At 54.5% G+C, this 5,680-nt stretch overlaps 1 pseudogene; it reads left to right on the plus strand.

Moving 5' to 3' along the window:
• The first annotated feature begins 2,983 nt into the window (after positions 1–2,983).
• LOC124670140 lies at positions 2,984–5,267 on the plus strand (annotated as a pseudogene).
• The last annotated feature ends 413 nt before the right edge of the window (positions 5,268–5,680 follow it).

Genomic DNA, 5,680 nt, shown 5'->3' on the forward strand with positions numbered 1-5,680 from the left:
GTGCCACAATTAGATTCCACTAGCGTTGAGCAATGTTGGAAAGACGCCATATATTGCTTCTGACCTCAAGACGAATAGATTTTTTTTCGATAAAGGGAGTATATTAATATTAAAAAATACCAATTACACCCAGCCTCTGCAACAACGCACCACCCTAATGGCACTACGGATGCACACAGCCAAAAAAAAAAGAAAACTAAGAAACAAAGGTCCTGCTACAGTATCTCGGGCCAAACAAGAGCAATACATCCACCGCCAAGACAACACCTGAAATACAGACTCTCCAAAAATGACGCCTTCAAGAAGGAAACAGTGCTCTAACACTGTCGTCGCCCGATCAAAGATCTTAGGTTTTCATCCTGAAGATAGTCCCCGCTCTCAAAACAATGCCTCCAACAAGGTCATTGGCAGGCATAACCAGTTAAGGCCAGACCTTGGGTTTTCACCCTGAAAGGTAGGACTCTGAACTTCACCTGTGTTGTCACCCCCACTTTCATACCGCTGCTGTGAAGCCCGGAACACCAAGCAAGTCCCTCATCAGTGCGGAGACTTGAACCTCCCTTAGCTAGTCCTCCCATCCGGCCATCATGAAATTCTCTTCTTCCGACTTTCATCATGGATCCATAGTCACTTGATGTCAACACAGAAAAAGAGCTTCGCGCCGCTCCCCCCAGAACCAAACGGTCGGAATAAAAGCATGGGTGCGCACGACCGGGAATACCACCGATCCAGCAAACTCCTGGCAAAAAGCACTGTTACATTCGCCGGCGGAGCCTTCCGGAACTCAACACTACATCCAGATCGAGAAGAGCAAATCTCAGGTCAGTCTTCATCTTCGCCTAAGAGAGACCCTAGGACCGCCACCTTTATTCAGGTTGGGCCCTCGCGCCGGCGACCATCCCAAGCTGGCCATAGCTGCCGCCGAAGACACCAAGCGCAGACCGCGTTGTCCGGAGACACCGCACACGCCATGGTCACCGCCGCAGCCGAACGCCAGCCGTCGACCGGCGAAATCCGTCGCCGGCTTCCATGCCTCTCCACCTCACCGCTGGTACGCGGTGACAGATCGAAAAGACCCGACACCACCATCCGCAGACCGGCCATCTCCGGCGAGGAAGAGGGCCGCCTCCACCATCAAACCCAAGGTTGCTTTCCCGGGCGACCTCGTGCCGCGGGAGAATCTCGAGATTATCACCACGCACTGGCGAGAGGCGGAGGGGATGGCGCAGATCGCCGCCCACCACCAGCCAACACCGGCGTGCCGCCGCCGGGAGGTGGGGGAGCCATAGCACAGATCATGGAGTGGACGCTTCAACAATTAGAATGCCTATGTCAAAGTAATGACAGCTAAGCAGAGTACTTATTCCATGGGGCAATTGAAAATACTTCAATTTGCTTAGAAAACACCATTTTTTTATAAAGGACACTTTATTACGATAAAAAGGTATAAGCATTACACCCGGCCTTTGTATAACTGGAATGCACACAGCCATTTCAATCAACGAGATACAATAAAAGAAAACTTAAGGCTCTCGACAGTAGCCACGGTTGAACCAAAAGAGCGTCTATGGAGATTGAGGACCAATCCGTAGATTACGCTCCCATCCATGTAGGGTAAAAGCATCTCTCGCCGCATCCTCCATCCATGTAGACACCTCCATAAATAGATCGCGATGCTCCACATGCTGTACGACCACAAATGGAGCGTAGCAGTGTATAAGAGCATCTCCACCAGCGCGCCCCAAATAAGCGCCGATAGGTGCGCCGACAACGCGCTATGGGGGGGGGGGCGGCACCATCTCCCCAATTTGGGAGAGGTTGCACACACTGGCGACCCCGATAAGAAACCTTGAAAGCCTGTAAAGAACAGAACAAATTTTAATCAGATAAAAATATTACATAAGCTTCATTTTGAGATAAAAATATTACATAGGCTTCATTTTACATAGTTGCAAAATGTGAAATATCCATAAAGTCTATACTAGAGGCTGGTGATGGCCCTTGCCTTGTTCCTTCCGAAGAAAGAACGCCCACTCACCCAAACTAGAGGGTCATGGTTCGCACCTTCATTGATGCAGAGGAAGAACATTCAGAAACCTACACTAGTGACTTGAATTGGAACTCTCCATCTTCGCTGCAAAGAAAGAACATCGACAAATCTCAACTACAGGCTTCTGCTCGTCGCTATTGCCTCTGTCGCTGCTGTTGCCGTGGTAGTGCCTACGACATGATGTGTTGTCAAACACCTTCACCCTGAGCTCGCCGTCGCCTTCCCACTTGAAGTTCACCAAGCAGCCGACCTCGAGACTATGGGTGCGGGCGAACTTCTCCCAGCCACTGTGGAGGAACATATGGCCTTCCCCGTCGAACAACACCTCAAAGTGCACGCTAGCCGCCTCCCGGCCGCCGAGATATTGCGTGAACTTCTCCGGGAGCCTTTTTGAACTGAAAGGGTCCTCCTTGATGAGGAGGGCTAACTCGAAGAACTCATGGAAGCAGTCCATCGATGGCGAGCGTTGGGGGGGTGGGGATCCTGCACCCCAGGCTCTGCCTCAACGGCCTCGCGGACGCGTCCTCAACCGCGGCCCGTAAAACCGGCTATGGTTCGCTTGGGGGAGATGGTGGACGGCAGCGACAACGCAAGTTTTTGTGTGAGTATGAGAAACTGGGGGAGTCTATCTTGTAAGCAAGAATCGTTGAATTTATACTATATGTTGACCATTATATAGATACATCCCTAGAACTTATCTTCAAGTACATGCTTTGACAAACAAAGGATCAGCCCAAGCCGAACAGAATTGTTATGTAAATTTGTCGAGATCTCAGATTTGTTCTCTGAGCAAAGTCTCGAGTCTTACACAACTCTGTACCACACTACGGTAGAGCAGCGTCACAAGTTACCCTACTGAACTCAAGCTAGCTCTATAAAACCCATAACCACGCACAAATATTCCTCCACCACAAGCTCTCACACGCATCAACAATGGCATCCACCATGTCCATCATCTGGAGCAGAGCCCTGCTAGTTCTGATCCTCGTGCAGTTCACCCACCCAGCCATCACCCCAAAGCCGCATCCATCGAGCTCACACACCTACATCGTCCACACCAATCACCACTTCAAGCCATCCCAGTTCGCCACAGTCGAGCACTGGTACGCGTCAATGGTGGCCACCCACTCCCCTCGCCCCACAAATTCCTCCGCCCGCATCTTATACACGTATGACACCGTGCTGCACGGTTTTGCTGTCCGTCTCACCAACGACGAGGCCCAGCGCATGTCGAGCCTTCCCGGCGTGTCCGGCGTCTACAAGAACAGGGTGTACTACACCCAGACCACGAGATCGCCAGGCTTCCTCGGTCTCAGCCCCGAGAGCGGCGCCTGGCCTGACTCCGAGTTCGGCGACGGCATCATCATCGGCTTCATCGACACCGGCATCTGGCCGGAGCACGCCAGCTTCGACGACAGCGGTCTCGGCCCCGTCCGGCCGACGTGGAGGGGAAAATGCATGGACGCGGCGGAGTTCAACGCCAGCTTGTGCAACAACAAGTTGGTCGGCGGCAAGGTCTTCGTCCACGAGCCGGACGGCATCTTCACCCCGCGAGACAAGCTCGGGCACGGCACACACGTGGCCGCGACGGCCGCCGGCTCCAAGGTACCTGGGGCAAACTTCTTGCACTTCGCGGGTGGGGAGGCTTGGGGCGTGGCGCCCAAGGCCAAGATAGCAATGTACAAGGCGTGCAACAAGGCGGGGAGATGCCCTGAATGGTGCATCGCCGCGGCAATCGATGCCGCGGTGAGGGACGGCGTGGACATCATCTCGATGTCCATCAGCGGCAGCAAAGGCCCCTTCTACAAAGACGTCTTCTCCATCGCCACCTTCGGCGCAGAGAGCAGAGGCGTACTCGTCGTCCTCGCCGGCGGCAACGGCGGCCCGGGAGCAGCGACAGTGGGCCACCTCACTCCGTGGATGGTCACCGTCGGCGCCGCCACCATGGACCGAGTGTTCCCGGCGAAACTCATGCTCGGAAGCGGGCTGCTGCTCACCGGGCAGAGTCTCTACACCGTGAAGGCCGAAGGCATGAGCATGATCCCGCTCGTGAACAGCTCCTGCAACCCGGAGGACCTGACTCCCGACAGGGTCGGGGGGAAGATCGTCGTGTGCTCGATTGCGGGCGCCTGGAGCGGCATGTATGTGGAGCGGGCTGGTGGAGCCGGCCTAGTTGCGGCGGAAACGTTTGAAAGGTTCAGGGACTCAGTCATGGCCAAAAGGTTCAACCTCCCCGGTCTCATCCTCGGGTACGCTGCGGGGAAGAAGCTGGACGATTACATGTCCTCGGTGCCGTATCCAGTTGCATCGCTAGTCTTCTCCTGCGACACGGTCACCGGGGCCAACAGGGCGCCCATGGTGGCAGGATTCTCGTCCCGGGGCCCCAGCGCCGTGCTCCCCGAGATCCTGAAGCCGGACGTTGTCGCGCCAGGCGTGAACGTCCTCGCCGCTTGGTCCGGTGAGGCCCAACCATTGGAGTCGGAGATCGGCACGAGGAGCTGGGCAGAGTTCAACATCATCTCCGGCACGTCCATGGCGTGCCCGCACGTCGCGGGCGTCGCGGCTCTTATCAAGAAGAGGCACGGCGACTGGACGCCGGCCATGGTGCGGTCGGCGATGATGACTAGCGCCTGGCCGATGGACAACACCGGGAAGCAGATCCTGGATAATGGAGTCGACATCGACGGTGTCGGTGCCGCCGACGCGACGCCGTTTGTGTCTGGGGCCGGCTTCGTCCTTCCACAACGTGCGACGAACCCCGGACTGGTGTACGAGGCTGGCACACAAGATTACGTGGACTTCCTTTGCAGCCTCAACTACACGGTGGAGCAGATGCGGAGGTTCGTGCCCGGCCTGAAGAAGTGCACGAGGACGCTCCCCGGCGGCGTGGCAAATCTGAACTATCCGTCTCTGGTGGTCGTCTTCGACATCAACACCCGCGTCCGCATACTGAAGCGGACTGTGACCAAGGTTTCCGAGCAGCGGCCAGCGGGAGACGTACTTCGTGACTGTGGCGGCACCGGACGGGGTGCAGGTGACGGTCAAGCCGTCGATTCTCGAGTTCAGTAAGCAGAACGAGAAGAGGAGCTACACGGTGGAATTCACGAGCGTAGCCGGAGGCGACATGAAGCCCGCCGGGTGGGGCTTTGGATTCATCAGCTGGTCGAACAAGAAGCATCAAGTCAGGAGCCCAATAGCCTTCAAGTGGGAAAATTGATGTCATGCTGTAATAGAATAACACCTAGTCTATACACTCTGTACTCACTACTCACTACTGTACTCAGTAGTGAACTGATGCCATGGATGGCTATGAGAATGAGTGTATGGGTCATGAGCTGATGAATAGTAAACAGCATTGCTTCTTTATTTAGCCAAGGACTGTACTTATCCAAAGAAAAATCTTTAGTCCAAATACTAAATCCTTGAGGGATTTAATTGCGACGGCTTTCGTTCTTTTCTTTTTTGCCAAAGCAGAAAGAAATCCACTGCATTATTATTCCATGTTTTTAGAAGAAATCCACTTGGCAGTGGTGTTGAAATAGGAGCTTGGGGAGGGGGTAATAAGCTAGGTGAAAGAAGCCAAGGAAATGGTTCAAGGTGCCAAGGTCCTCCTCGATTTTAGATATTATT

Source organism: Lolium rigidum, chromosome 7, assembly GCF_022539505.1.
Source record: "Lolium rigidum isolate FL_2022 chromosome 7, APGP_CSIRO_Lrig_0.1, whole genome shotgun sequence".
Classification (NCBI taxonomy): Eukaryota; Viridiplantae; Streptophyta; class Magnoliopsida; order Poales; family Poaceae; genus Lolium; species Lolium rigidum.